At 42.0% G+C, this 16,459-nt stretch overlaps 1 protein-coding gene across 1 annotated transcript in view; it reads right to left on the bottom strand.

The window, feature by feature from the left end:
• GNA14 (G protein subunit alpha 14) overlaps window positions 1-16,459 on the bottom strand; it is a 185,242-nt gene that overhangs the window by 166,544 nt on the left and 2,239 nt on the right. The gene's annotated exons all lie outside the window — the stretch shown is intronic.

Here is a 16,459-nt window from a genome sequence, read left to right as displayed (position 1 = left end):
TCCCCCTACAAGGATAAATTAGTTTCACTGGGGCCATTCCTCATTGATAGAGGTTGCCTTCAGTATCCAGTCTTATCCTCAAGAGCTTATGTCAAGTAACCAGAGCTTCCTCCTTATTTTCTCCATCTGTCTGTCCCCTAATATTGACACAAATGATCAGGCAAGGAAGAAAAACTTCCTCATGACCTTAAATGAATGGTAATTTGAAAATGGTCAGGGGAAGTTCAAGTAGTTTTCTCAGGCCTGGGCTACCTACAGATGGTCCACAATTCCACAGCGACAAAGACAAAGAGAAGCTATTAAAAGGAGTGATTCAATCAACCTTTAGACATTTTAGAAACCACAGCATTTAAACCCAAATACCGGCAAGGTTTGCAGCTGCTGTGGAGCTTTTGGTAGTTCATGATTTATGATTAAGACTTTGTATTTAATCACAAGACTTTGCATCTTGTGTTTTTTTACTTATTTATGTATTTATTTTTCTGAGAGAGAGAGAGAGAGAGAGTATGCACATGAGCTGGGGAAGGATGCAGGGGTAGGAGGAGAGGAGAGACAGAAGGAGAATCCCAAGCATATTTTACACCCAGTGCAGAGCCTGACTCAGGGCTCGCTCTCATGACCATGAGATCATGACCTGAACCAAAAACAAGAGTCAAATCCTTAACCAACTGAGCTACCCAGGTGGCCCCTCATCTTGGTTTTTTTTGTTTTTTTTTTTTTTTTATGATAGTCACAGAGAGAGAGAGAGGCAGAGACATAGGCAGAGGGAGAAGCAGGCTCTATGCACCGGGAGCCCGACGTGGGATTCGATCCCGGGTCTCCAGGATTGCGCCCTGGGCCAAAGGCAGGCGCCAAACTGCTGCGCCACCCAGGGATCCCTCATCTTGTTTTTTAAAATCATTCTTAAATGGCTTAACATTTCCATAGAAAGAGGGGAAAATGTGTATAAGACTGATGAGTTCAAACTCACCATACCCAAAAGCAGAATACAGACAAGCATTAAGAAATGATCCCATCTCTCCCATCTCCTGAATCTGTGATCTGAATTTTTCCTCTTAAAAGTCCAGGGACGGGGCAGCCCCGGTGGCGCAGTGGTTTAGCGCCGCCTGCAGCCCGGGGTTTGATCCTGGGTACCCTGGATCGAGTCCCACATCAGGCTCCCTGCGTGGCGCTTGCTTCTCCCTCTGCCTGTGCCTCTGCCTCTCTGTGTGTGTGTGTGTGTCTCTATGAATAAATAAATAAAATCATTAAAAAAAAAAAAAGTCCAGGGACGATGAAAGAAATGATAGTCTCATGATGGAAGAGCTTTAAAAATACAGAATCTCTTTAACACAAATTAGGTACAGAAGAAACTAGTTCCCATTGCAGGTGGAAAGCCACACAGAATCCAGGGAGTTAAAATTAGGTAAGATTTTTTTTTAATAGTAAAAATTGGAATAAAGGAATAAGTGATGCTTTGGTTTGCAAAGGAAGGAAGGAAGGAAGGAAGGAAGGAAGGAAGGAAGGAAGGAAGGAAGGAAAAATCTTTAGCTGGGTGTCCTTGTGCCCAGATAAAATTTACAGTATCACAGAAGGAGGAAGAACATATATATTCAGGAGATTGCTAGCAGTCTGTGCTACAAATATGTCACTGTTCAAGTTGTTAACAAAAATTCAACACAATACTTTTTTAAGATTTTATTTATTTATTCATGAGAGGCACAGAGAGAGAGAGGCAGAGACAGAGGCAGGGGGAGAAGCAGGCCCCATGCTGGGTCCCCAGGTCTCCCGAATCACACCCTGGGCCGAAGGCGGCACTAAACCACTGAGCCACCAGGCTGCCCCAACACAATACATTTTAAAGATCTAATTGGTTTTATTAACCGATTTGTGAACTGAACAGCATCAGTGGGGAAAAAAGGAAATTATTAGCAAAAATTCTGTTGTTTTAGACCAGGTTGCCCTCATAAGAGGAGCAGAAGGGGTCCATCAGTGAATTTCCTAGTGCTGACCAGGAAATTCCCGTGTTAACCAACACAGACTGGTTACAGGTTACATTTTTAGAGGGACTGAAACTGCAATTAAGTTAGGTATTAAGTCTTGATTTGCTCACTTAGGGCCTTAACATAAATGATGTCATTTGGGGGCCTATGGTTTTCTTTTCAACAAAGTTAAAAAAAAAAAAAAAACTTAATATCGCAAGTATTCACTTCAGTGCATAAATCTGAAAGCTTAGGAAACAAATAAGATATGCACAATAAATTGTTGATTCCAGAACATTAGCCCTCAGGCCAATGTCAGTATGCAAAAAAGTTCATTAGTTTTAAAGTAAAAGTTTAAAAAGGACAAACAGTCATAAATAGATGTTTATTTGACGTAAAACACTATCTTCTACAAAGAACAAGCCTTTGGCACTTCTGGAGATTATAATGTCACTTCTTTGATGTGCTAGTGTTGATACTATGTGGCAAAATATTGTTTTTTTTTTTTTTTTCAGCAAATGTTTCTGGAACACCCAGGCACTATACAAAATGCTGAGGAGTCACTGGTCCCCATAGTCCCTATGCTCGGCAGATTTAGAGACCAGAAGGGAAGATAGGAAGTACGCTATCAGAAATAGAGTTTCAAATTGGGAGGAGGAGGAGGAGGAGGAAGAAGGGAGGAGGAGGAAGAAGGGAGGAGGAGGAGAAGGAGGAGAAGGAGAAGGAGGAGGAGGAGGAGGAGGAGGAGAAGGAGAAGAAAGAAGAGAAAGAAGAAAGAAGAAAGAAAAAAGAAGAAGCAACCTAGAGGAGGTCAGGATGATGGCAGAGTAGGAGGATCCGGAGCTCACCTTGTCCCACAGACACACGGAGGTAACTGCAAGCTCCATTCACTGCTAACTGGGAAAACAGCCTGCACGCAGGCAGAACAGACCTTCCAGAGCGCATGGCAGAGGGGGACAAGGGGCATGGACCAGCCCCCCAAGGCTAGTTACAAATGGGAGGAACAATGCAAGCAGGGAGAAGTGCAAGAATCAGGTGTACCCCAGGTGCCCCAGGCCCAGAGGACCCATGCAGGGAAGACAAGTCCCCAGAATATTTGGTTTTGAAAATCACTGGGGCTTAACTCTGCGAGCTTTTAAAAATCAGTGGGGCTTAACTTCAGGTAACTTTGAAAGTCAGCAGGGTTTAACTCCAGGAGAGCCAGAGGGTAGTAAGAAACTGGGTTCCTGCCCTTAAAGAACCAGCGGAGCAAATAACCCTGCTGAGAGACAGCATAGAAGCAGCAGTTTGAAAAGTGCCTGGGGCATACGTGAAGGAGATTTATTCTGTAATCTCAGGAAGTGCCCTAGAGGGCCAGGGCTCTTCAGAAGAGTTCTCTAAAAACCTCAGTGCTGTGGAGCACTGTTTCTTCTCCCCTCCCCAAGCCAGCCAGCTAGACACCTGCAGGAACCAGTGCAAACACTCTCTACCTATCTTTCTAGGACCCCGTGCCTTGCCCCTGCTTTCCTCCTCAGGCCTGCCCATCCAACCCACCCCACTTGGCAGCATTCCTCCAAAGCAGCTCCTGCCCCAACATACTCTGCAAGCAGCCCTGGATGGAACTAGCACCACTTCAGAGTGCATACTGCCCTAAAGTGAGGGGGGAGATTACCGCACACACCAGCACACCCACTGTTATGACTGATGACTGCCACACTACCACAAAGGCAAGCCCTTGCGGGGGGGAGGGGGGGGTGCGGTGCACACAGAGAGTGCCCTGCCATTCAGTGTGTATGTAACTACAACAGATAGAGGGCAGACTGCTGACACCACCCACCTACAAGCCTGAAGTAGCCTCAGACAGACTCCTCAATAGCTCGGGGACCAATCATGCCCAGTGCCCAGAGACTAGGCAAAGGAGGTCATTGCAGCTGACTGGACTGAAGGTAAACACTGCTCAGCCACAACAGTAGGGCACATATAATCCACATAGCAGATACCCTGGCACACCTGGTGCTGGTGAGCAGGGGACACTGCACTACAGAGCACCGAGGACCTCTTTATCCTAAGGCCACTACTTTCAAGATCAGGAGATGTTGCTGACCTTCAGAACATAGAAACATGGAGACACAAAATGATGAGACAGAGGGAGATGTCCCAAATGGAAGAATAGGATAAAAATACCGTAGGAAAAGATCTAAATGAAACAGAGATAAGCAACATGCCTGACAAAAAAAATTCAATATCATGCTTATAAAGATACTCACTAGGGCAGCCCCAGTGGCTCAGCGGTTTAGCGCCACCTTCAGCCCAGGGTGTGATCCTGGAGACCCGGGATCGAGTCCCATGGCAGGCTCCCTGCATGGAGCCTGCTTCTCCCTCTGCCTGCGTCTCTGCCTCTCTCTCTCTCTCTCTCTCTCTCTCTCTCTCTCTCTCTGTGTCCGTCTCTCATGAATAAATAAATAAAATATTTAAAAAAAAAGTTACTCACTGGACTTGAGAGTGGAGGATCTCTGTGAGGTCTTCAACAGAAAGTTTAAAAATATAAAAAGGAATCATTCAGAGATGAAGAACTCAGTAACTGATATTTAAAAACACACTAGAGAGAATCAAGAGCACGTTATGAGATGCAGAAGAATGGATCAGCGATCTGGAAGACGGAGTAATGGAAAGCAACCAAACTAAATAGCCAAAAAAAGGGAATAAAAATGAAAATAGGTTAAGGCAACTCAGCATCATCAAGCATAATAACATTTGTATTATAGGGATCCCAGAAGGAGAATGAGAAAAGGGGGCAGGAAATTTATTTGAAATTTATTTTTAATCACTGAAAACATCTATACTTTTAGAGAATAAAACAGACATCCAGATCCAGAAAGTATGAAAAGTCCCTAAGAAGATTAATGCAAGGAGATGCACACCAATATGCATAATAACTAAAAAAGTAATGATAAAAAGAATTTGAAAAGCAGTGAAAGAAAGCAGTTATGTACATGGGAAACCCCTTAATGCTCTCAGCTGATTTATCAGCAGAGACTGAATGCATGAATCATGCTACTCCCTTCTGGCCTGCAAAGTGCTGAAAGGAAACAAAAAATGCAACCACAAATATTCTACCTGGCAAAACTATCATTCAGAATAGAAGGAGAGATAAAGAGCTTCCCAACCAAACAAAGGTTAAAGGACTTCATCACTACCAGACCTATAAGAAATTTTAGAGGGAACCCTTTAAGGGGAAAGAAGAGGCCAGAACTGGAAGTAGGAAAACTAAGAAAAAAAATTTCATAGGTAAATGCAAACATATAATAAAGGTAGTAGATTAATCGCTTATAAAACCAATATGGAGTTTAAAACACAAAAGCATTAAAAACCAATTGTATTTACAAAAATCCATCAAGGGATTCACAAAAGGATGTAAAATAGGACAAATGTATAAAATGAAGGGAAGGAGTAAAGATTTCAGTGCTTTTAAAATGGGTTCAAATTTAAGTGATCATCAACTTAACATAGACTGCCATAAGTGAAGATGTTATATATGAACTTGGTGGCAACTACAAGTCAAAAGTCTATAATAGATACAGACAAAAAAATAAAGAGAAAGGAATCCAAACCTAACACTAAAGGTAGCCATCAAGCCACAAAGGAAGAGAGCAGGACAAGAAAAAAAGGATAGAACTGCAAAAACAACCACAGAACAAGTAACAAAATAGCAATAAGTAAATGCCTGTCAATGAATTTGAATCTTAATAGACTAAATCCTCTGATCAAAAAATACATTAAGACTGAATGGCTAAAAAAAAAGCAAGACTCATTTATATGCTGCCAATAGGAGACTCACTTCAGACCTAAAGACATGCAGATTTAAAGTGAAGAGATGGAAAAACATTTACCATGCAAATGAAAACAAGGAAGCTGGGGTAGCAATACTTGTATCAGATGAAATAGACTTTAAAACAAAGACTGTAGGAGAAGCAGAGAAGGAGACTATAGAATGATAAAGGGAACAACAATGCTAGAGGGATATAACAATTTTAAGCACCCAACAGGGGAGCACCTAAATACATAAAATAACTGTTAACAAACATAAAGGAAACAATTAACAGTAATACAATAATAGTAGGGGACTTTCAAACCCAACTTAGTCAATGGATAGATCATCCAGATAGAAAAATCAACAAGGAAACAGTACCTTTGAATGACACATTAGACCAGATGGGCATAACAAATCTATACACAAAGCTCCAACCAAAAATAACAGAATACACATTCTTTTAAAGTGCACATGGCACCTTCTCCAGGATATATCATACTAGACCACAAAACAAGTCTCAACAAATCCAAGAAGGCTGAAATCCTATCATGCATTTTTTTCTGACCACAAAGGTATGAAACTAGAAATACAAAAAAAAAAAAAAAAAAATCTGGAAAGAACACAAATACATGGAGGTTACACACTATGCTACTAAACAATGAATGGGTCAACCAAGAAATCAAAAAAGAAATTAAAAAAGACCAAGACTAATGAAAACGAATCAACAATCCAAAATCTTTGGGATGAAGCAAAAGCAGTTCTAAAAGGGAAGTTTATAGCAATATAGGCCTACCTCAAGAAACAAGAAAAATCTCAAGTAAAAAATATATGGAAGAATATTCTGGGAGAACTAATTTGGATCAGAGTCAGTGAAGGCTTCCGGGAGAAAGGAATATTTAAGAAGCATTCTGAAAATAAGTAGCAGTTAGCTAGAAGACTATGAAGATCTCATGTTGGAGGTGGGTAGATGAGCATGTACTGAGGCCTGAGGAGGAGGTTGGCCCACTGACGTTCCTGAAAGAAAGTCCCACAGGTAGGAGTGAGTGATCACAGGGAATAATGGCACAGAGGTGGCAGGGGACAAAGGGTGTCACACACACCATGCACAGGTTTTAGATTTGCACCCAATGTCAAAGAAAAGACATAGAAAAATTTTGTGCAGGAAAACAGTAATCTAATTTACATTTTTACAAGGTCACTTTGGCAGCAGCGTGGAGAATGGACTCTGGGTGAGGGAGAGGTTGGTGAATTTGGACAAGAGATGTTGCAAAGAAAATTCCAAGAAATAGCATTAGAGCTTGGGCCTTTTGGAGTAGATTTTGGTGAGGCGCTGGCTCTAGAAGATAGAAGCAGGACTCTGATTAAGAACCAGGGCTCCAGAGTCAGACTGCCTGGATTCAAAACCCTGGCTCTGTCTGCCCAGTGAACTTTATTTTAGGGCCTGAGTTGCCCCATCTGTAGAATGAAAAGATAATACTAATTGTACCTCAAAGCATGGTGAGGAATAAATGCAATCATTCATTTCAAGTGTCTAGAAGGAAGACTGGATGAACAAATATTAACTTTATTATTATTATTTCATTTCTAGTGTTAGATGCAGCAAAAAAAAATCAAGGAAGACTCTCAGGATTCTGTCTTGGGCACCTGAGTAGTAAGTGGTACCATTTATAGCATTTATTGAGATATAGACAGGTAGGACTGCATGAATCAGGGAGAGAAAAGGAAGACCTTCCCATTTCGTTCAAGGAGTTCCATTTTTAATATATGAAGAAATGAGTTAACAGTGTCTAATGGCACTTTTTATTTTATTATTTTTAGATTTTATTTATTTATTCATGACACACACACACAGAGGCAGAGACACAGGCAGAGGGAGAAGAAGCAGGCTCCATGCAGGGAGCCTAACATGGGACTCGATTCTGGGTCTCCAGGATCAGGCCCTGGGCCAAAGGTGACGCTAAACTGCTGACCCACCCGGGGCTGTCCTAATGGTACTTTTTAAATGTTTTTTTAGGTGAGTATGCTACAATATTTTTAACATCCTTACTTGGCAAGTTTTGTTAACTTTCTCAAATTTTTTTTTATTTTTTTAAAGGTTTTATTTATTTATTCATGAGAGACATTGAGAGAGAGAGAGAGAGAGAGAGAGAGAGGCAGAGACACAGGCAGAGGGAGAAGCAGGTTCCAGGCAGGGAGCCTGACATGGGACTCCATCCCAGGTCTCCAGGATCAGGCCCTGGGCTGAAGGTGGCGCTAAACCACTGAGCCACCAGGGTTGCCCTCAAATTTTTTTTAAAACAAACTCAAAATCCTAAAATTTTTAAGCCACTGATTTAAATGATAACACAAATTTCAAAGGCTTATATCAATAAACGTAATATATGTGGAGCACATCATGCCTTGCCACTTCAAACATCCCCACTTAGGGCAATATAAGATGATTATTTCTGTTACCTGCACAGAAAGAGGTAAATTTCTATGAGATTTGCTCAGGGTCCTAACACACCAAACTGGGTCTTAAGCTTCAGAAGATTTAAGTCCCTATAATGACTGATTCTCTTTTTAGAGCTTTGAAATTTCTTATTGATAAAATTAAGTATGAGATAAGCCTCTAAAATCATAAGGCCTAATTCTTTTATTTTTATATAGGCAGATCTACCACCTGTTTAGAAAAGTTACATGGAAGCTATGATGAGTTAGGATTTTTTTTAAGTATTTCAGAATAAAGCAATAGAGAAGAAAAACTAATAAATTTCCCAACTATAGTTCCAGTTACCTATCAAAATCTTATGTAGTTATTAGGAAAAGTCCTTATGGAACTACAAGGAATTTATTTTACTAATATATTTCATTCCAGGATTGATTTCCATATTTTGAGCTTGATTTCCATATTTTGACACCACTATTCTAGGCATAAATGTTCAACATGAGTAGGTAGCTAAGATATTGGACATGTAAAAAAAAAAATCAATTCTGAAATTTTCTACTTTGTTTTTCTTCAAGATTCAACCCATGCCAGTCTTACTTCCATGAATGTTTCTAAAGTACCTCAAACAATAGAGACCTCCAGCTACTATAAGGAATTCTTCATCCTACCATCCTCTAGTTCACGGAGAGAAAGAGACATACATATTTATTCAACCAGTATTTAAGCTAAGGTCTGTACTCAGCACTGGGGTGGGGAAGTGGGGGAGCAGGCGGTCAGCAGTGAATAAAACTTCCATGGAGTTCAAGGTCTCGTGTAAAACTCTTCCCAGACTGAATCATGTCTCTATCATCACTCAGTCACTGGAACTCTCACAACGTTTGGTAGCTTTCATTTTTTTCCTTAACCTTCTTTATATCTAATAGCCCCACTAATCCAGAAAACAACTTTTTTCAAGTTTTACTTGAAATAGAAGTGGGATGATGGCAATACACAGAAATTTCTTTTTTAATTTCAGCACTTATACTGGTTTCATGAATTCAATTCCATGTCAGTAACTGGAGTACTTCAGCTTTGTTTTAAATTTGTACTATCTGATTAGAGAGGAAAAAAGGAAAAATAAATAGCCTTTAAATCTTTGATTCCAAGACTTATTGGCACACAAATTAACATTTTTAAGGTCGAGATGCCTTTGCATTGATGTCTGCATTTATTATGGTGTTTGCTTTCCTGAAAAGCTGTTTTCAAATCAATGACACGTCTTAGAATCAATGTTGCCTTAGAAAGTAAGAAATTCAACAAAAGAACTCAGACTGACCTATGAAAAAAAATGAGTTGGCAACTAAGACTGGACTCCTAGCCTTGGCTTTTTGCCAGTTAGTTACTAGTCACCAAGCCTCGTGACATCTGCTGAGTCTCTTCACTCCTCTGGACCTTTTCTGCTCCATTCATAAAATGCAAGTTTGCACTTCTGTTTCTCAAACTTTGTAGTTAGAGATGAGCTCAAGTTTTTCCAGTCAGTTGCAGACATCCATTTATGAAATACACACTATGTAGATTAGACAAGGATTCTACACATGATTTATCATCTTCATTTATCTGATACTGCTGAGTAATATAATTGCTTGTATTTCTCAATTACACAATAGCTGAGTACTAGAAACAAAAATTCAGGGAATGAGTCACTCAAAATGAAGGTGTTATTCACAGCAGAGTCAAGAGAGCAGCAGCATGGTTAATCAATCTGTGGGTCATTGACAATGGACCAACAATCCAGAAGATACCTTTCAGGCAAAATAATAAATGTTCTCTTTTCCTATTATTCATTTTTAAAAAGTACAAAATATGGGCATCAGTTACTTAAATTTTTTTTAAACAATCAGGAGTAATACCCTTTGGTTGGAAATATCAGCCACTGTTCCGTGTGATTTTTCAAAGAGAAGACAGATATATAGCTGCTCTTACTAAAATATGCTTCCTTTACACCACTTAGTCCGTGGTAGAAAGTAACTACTTTCTGGATATTAGCCATAAGGCCACTGCAGTTTATAGAAACACCTCTTTTTGAGTAGTACATCAAATCATAAGGTTTCATATAAATGGGAATACTCGGGGACACCTGAGTGGCTCAGCAGTTGAGCATCTGCCCTCAGCTCAGGGTGTGATCCCGGAATCCCGGGATTGAGTCCCACATCCGGCTCCCTGTGAGAAGCCTGCTTCTCCCTCTGTGTCTCTGTCTCTCTCTGTCTCTCATGAATAATTAAATCTTAAAAAAAAAATAAGAACACTTGTTTTTATAAGGACTCTTACTGAGGCAAACATACACATGTGCTTGCTCCTTGTCCACCAACCTGGCACATGGGGACAAATGCTAAATAACCATACAAATTACCTAACTCTGAACACCCTTCATCAAGTTGATGAGAGAACAATTTATTCAACTTCAAGAAAGAAATCATCTCCTAGGCAGGTCAGTCTCAGGGGCCTCCTGGATATTTGCTGAAAAATAAGAGTATCTGCCTTAGAGCCTAGAGGTGCAGACAATCAGAAGCTGGTTAGTTCTGGGTGCCAGACCAATGTTATAAGAGAGGTTCTCACACCTGAGCATGTATCAGGACTGTCTGGAGGGCTTATTAACATACAGATTGCTGGCCCCACTCTTGAACTTGATTGAGAGGGCCATGATGGAAACTGAGAGTTTGCATTTCTCACAAGTTTTCGGGAGGTGCTGATGCTCCTGGGAACAGAGTTTGAGAACCACTGGTATAAGATATTTGATGGTGGAATTGGAAAGATATCAGGGGTCACCTAATCCAAACCTTTCATTTTCCCGGTGAGGACCGTGAGGTTGAGAAAGAATATCTTCTTCATGGTTATATATCCAATACTCAGAGCCTTCTCCAACCACCCCCACACACACACACACACAAAGGCAATTTTATGCCTTAACATGCTGCTCATTTCATGGTTGTAAGTTACGGCCACATATCAGGACCCTGCTCTCTGAAAAGAGGCACCAGCAGAGTCTTCAGCAGAGCCTTCAACAGAGCCTGCTTTTGACCCTCCTATCCAGGTGTCCTTCCAAGAACATGTTACTTCTACCAGTGACCTCAAAATGGAAGGCAAGTGGCCTTAGCCCAGACAGGGTATTGGCAGCCCAATGGGACATACTCACCTAGATTTTTAAACCCAGGAATACTGGCTCCAGAGAACACATCCTTACCATCATGCCATGCTGCCTGTCCCCCGGCTCCCTGGAAGCTGAGCACAAACAGATGGCTTGAGGTTTGCAAAGTGACACATGATACAGGAGATGGTCACAGATGATTTACCGCACTGCTGTGGAGGTAAGTGTCCAGTGAAGCCTCAACTGCTATTGGAGTCCCTGGCTGTATGCTGGGCAGTGTAGACTGATGGCAGTGTCAAAACTCCCTTGGATCATGCCGTTTTGGCTGAGCCTGTTGTCCAATTCCCATCAGTTCTGTGAACTTCCTCCTTCTCCTCCAATAAATTCTTCTTCGCAATAAATGGCTTGTAGCTAAGAACCCTGGCTGACATGACAACCCATTAATTTACCCATCAGCAGAAAGACAATTGATCCTAATCTAAATTAGGGCTCCCGCAAAGACTCCTGTAGTGCCTTCCACCTTTAGAGCCCTTGGATTTCTGTCAGTACACTTTGATTCCTTTGACAGTATTTGCAGCAAGGGCTGCTTGACCATTACAGAGCCCCACTCCAGGCCATCAATACTCAGATGGCAAAGCACATCTTGATTTATGGCTCCTGGCCAGAATCGATGGGTCCAGGAGCGTACCTTCATGTCACATCAAGATCTTAGGCTTTAACCAGGACAAGAAAGGTTCAGAGAGCTCTTGAGCTTGGAAGAAAATGGAGCCAACCCATGCTGAAGGCTGGACCCTGTAGAAGAGCCTCAGAAACACTCTGGTATTTGGGCTTTTCCTGTCTTTATTATTCATTTCTTTCCATTTCATGAGACATCATGGTGAGAATTCTTCCAGTAAAGTCCCCTTTTTGCCTGAATTTCAACCTTTGTCCTTGGTAGTTTAATAGCCTTGCTACACTGACTCATTAAAAATCCCTCTCTGCTTTCTCCATTTAGCTACCCACCTCCCTGCAACTCCCACACATGGGTGTTCTTACAAGAAAACTTTAATTCAGATGTCACCGGAAAAGAAAAGGTTTTTATAAACCATAAGGCATCTCTTAAGGGGGAGGGGGGACCCTTTAAGGGTTAAGACTTCTTTTTTTATATATTGCTCCACTGTCAGATTTTTCTCATATTTGCTCATAGCATTACAGGCTCAAGATGTTCATCCTCCAACTCCATGCCTTGAGGAATGTGGTTCTTCAGATACATAGATATTGGTGAGTGATTTGAATTGTGTATTTGCTATCTTTGTTTCCAGGGCCCTAAACATCCTAAAAGGTGCTATTTGCCACCAAAAGTAACCAAGGCCCTGTAGAGAAATGGCTGACTTCCCATCTGGGAAGGGTGGTCACTGAAGCTCCAGGCTCATCTTTATGCCAGAATAAGAAAGTATTCAAAAAAAACTGATGTAGCATGTTGCAGTGGCGCAAGAACCTGCCTTAAGGGTGTCTCATCGCACAAAGGAAGTACAATTTGAGTGTCAAAACAGTTATGTACAATGATGAAGTAAAAGCCAACGAATCATGAATATGTACTGATATTAAATAGGGGTGATAGGAAGGCTCTTTCATGTAAATTATCCAGTGCCAAATGGTAAATGTGGAGAGTGCAGGACTTGGAAAATCATTTTGTAGCCATCATGGTATACATGTGATCAGGAATTATCAATGGCTACTAAATTTAGAAGCATAGCTTGGTGAGGAGCAGGATATTTGCCTAGCCTTAAAAAGTGTCTCCCTACAAAACTGTTAGACAGTAGAGACAACATGCAGCATCTTGAAAAGTGACTGAATTTAACATCGCCAATGAGGGGCAGATGGACATGGTATGCCTCCAGAGAGGACTTTCAGAGGACACAACATCATATATCCAGAGTTCTACATTGGATATAAATTATACCTCAACATACTTTATTTGAAAATGTACAAAGGGTGAAAGTCCATGGTTTGAAAAGGCTCTGTAGGGGCAGCCCTGGTGGCGCAGCAGTTTAGCGCCGCCTGCAGCCCGGGGTGTGATCCTGGAGACCTGGAATCGAGTCCCACGTCGGGCTCCCTGCATGGAGCCTGTGTCTCTGCCTCTCCCTCCCTCTCTCTCTCTCTCTGAATAAATAAATAAATATTTTTTAAAAATATGAAAAGGCTCTTTATTAAAGGCAAAAGGAAGAGCTTCTTGAGATGTCTTCAGAACTGCTGTGTCATGGATGGAAGCAGACTACCTAGTGAGGTTAGTTTACTCCAGCCAGAATGAACATAAGCCACAGATGAAGTCACACAGTCCCCTATTCTGAAGCACATTATGGGACCAAAAATGAAGCATTTTTATATTAACATCTATTTTGTAGTGAACACAATATTCACATAAAAAGCCAAGAAGAAACTCAATGAAAATTTGCCTCCAAGGACCCCTCGAAGGGCTTTTTAAGAAATATTTTATTTATTCATGAGAGACTGAGAGAGAGAGAGAGAGGCAGAGAAACAGGCACAGAGAAAAGCCGGCCCCATGCAGGGAGCCTGATGTGGGACTCTATCTGCATTCCAGGATCCTGAGCTGAAGGCAGATGGTCAACCACTGAGTCACCCAGGCGCCCCCCCTCCAAGGACTTGTGAACAGACACCTCCAATTTAGAACTTCACCTACAAAAGATCCCTGGCACTGAGCAGTGCCTGGCACTTGGGAAGTGTTGGATTGAACCAAGTGACGAATAAAGGAGCGAGGGCATACTTAACCATCTCACTCCTTTTCCTCTTCATAGAGCTAAAATTTTGTCATTTTCTGAGAAAACCACCCTCCTTACACTATTTCCTCTAATAGATTTCCAGCCTAGGAACATGATACTTAGTCTCCAAATGAGATTTTGCTATAACCAATGCAATAGGATTTTAGGGAACTCAGATTTTCACCTATTCCAATGTAAGTAGGAAGAGAGACTGCGAAATCTCTTATGGCTCAGAAAATAAGGGAAATTCGAAGCAAAACATTACTGTTAAAGCACTACTAAGACATTTTAGACAAACTGCTAGGCAACCTGCAACTGATCAACTAAAATAGAAAATAACACCTCACTGTTGGCTAAAAATACTCAAAAATAGAGTGAATATAGCTGACACCACTACCAGACAAACCCAAGTGAAGCTAGACAATGGCTAAAAAGGGTATAACCAGGGTTTGAACCCAGGTAGTCTGGTCTCAGAGCTTACATTTTTAATCCCTATGTCAGCATAAATTAAATACCAATTCCCTAGTATACATTCCTTCCAGACAGTTCCAACATGAGGCCTGCATCCAAAATTAAGCCATCAGTTTCTGGAAACACTCAACTCTATTAACAAGCAACACTTCACTAAACCTCATTTAATATTAAAAATAAAGATCCCATTTAATTGCTACTGTCCAAACACTTTCTTCCTGCACTGAATAGTACTCATCAGGGTTCTCAGCAGAACTTCTTTTGGTCCTACTTTTATCTGAGGAACTGATAAGGAATTTCTTTCTACTAAATTCAATCATCTTTATTCCCCGCCTCCTCCTCCCCCCCCCCCACCCAATCTCCTTCAGCTAAAGGCATCACACTGACATCTTGCAATTACTAGCTCAAACCAGATAGCAGCTTTTATCTTTCCCTGCGGACACTGACCTGTGCTTTTATTAAGTGTAAACAGGATACTGCTCTATCGAATGCACTTCAGAAACCTCCTCAAATTATTTTGTTGCAAAAATCATGCTTCCTGTGAAAGAGTTGGTGGCTTTTCAGGTCATTCCACACTCCACACAGGATGCTCAACTCCCATTCGCAAAGTGGAGTTTTCACCGGAGGCATCTGAGCAGTGGATTATCTAATTCATCCATTATGGAAACTCAGGTGAATTTTGCACTCAGACTGCACAACTTGGGACAAAACAGCATATACCATGTCCTGATTCCCTTTTTTTTTTTTCTAAGATTATTTATTTATTTATTCATAGAGACACAGAAAGAGAGAGAGAGAGGCAGAGACCCAGGCAGAGGGAGAAGCAGGCACCATGCAGAGAGCCTGACCTGGGACTCCAGGGTCTCCAGGATCAGGCCCTAGGCTGCAGGCAGTGCTAAACCGCTGTGCCACCGGGGCTGCCCCATGTCCTGTTTCCTTTATGTTTGAGGTCACTGCCTCCTCCTTAATCTTGGGGAGAAATGGAAGTGGGCCAGGCTCCCTTACCTTCCTAGGGGTTCCTGACAGCTCTACGTGGTTTGGCAACTGTTTCTTTGGTTTTTAAGTAGCACTGAGCCAGTATGCTAGTCACAGCAGTACACAATGAAAATGGGGATCCTGGGAGATGAGGCAGTGCCTGGGGGGTACAGGAAGAGGGTTTGGGCAAAGGCCTGGGGGAGGCAAAGGCTGGTATTAAACATGACCTCCAGGGCAAACATTTCTTACAAACATTTCTCCCTTACTTTGTGTGTAAATATAAGCATTTTACTCCCAGAAAGTAGGCTTGTTCTCCAGGCTGGCTGCACACTGAGCCATACCACCTTTGTCAAGCTCCTGGTGTGTTCCAGACACTGTACCTCATACACTGGCACAAATCAACATACGCCACAATGAAAGAAGGTACAGACTGCTTTTGAAAAGAAAAAGTGTGCAACCAAAGCCAGGCCCACTCCTATCATTTGTGGGGCCTGGGGCAAGAGTAAAAATGGAGGCCCACATAATTGCTTAAAGGAGGTCATCAAGCTAGCCAACTGTCACATAATCCTGCTCCCTTGACAAACGTAGCGTTCCAACAACCTGGAAGGCCAGGTACAGTTTAGAATTTGCAGACCCCTGGGGGTTCTGGGCCAGACACGGTTGTTTCAACAGCCCTGCCGATGGACACGATCTCTTCCCTCCCCAACCCAGGCTCCCTCTCCCCTCAGGGAGGCCTTGGGGCACACCTGCAGATCCTCAGTCCACATTTCCAAGCTCTTCCATCACCCCACCATAGCTGCCCTTTGGCCACTCTCAGGGATGAGGTCTGCCCCTTCCCCTGTTTGCAGAGGCCATGGAAGCAGGCTTGGGGCCAGGAATCCATGGGAGTCTGGGAGGGGACAACATGTATTCTGGGTGGGCAGTTCCCCCACCTGCAGACACTTAGCCCAG

Source organism: Canis lupus, chromosome 1 (assembly GCF_011100685.1).
Source record: "Canis lupus familiaris isolate Mischka breed German Shepherd chromosome 1, alternate assembly UU_Cfam_GSD_1.0, whole genome shotgun sequence".
NCBI classification, from domain to species: domain Eukaryota; kingdom Metazoa; phylum Chordata; class Mammalia; order Carnivora; family Canidae; genus Canis; species Canis lupus.
The sequence above is the reverse complement of the archived record's forward strand: the minus strand, read 5'-3'. Positions and strand labels throughout refer to the sequence as shown.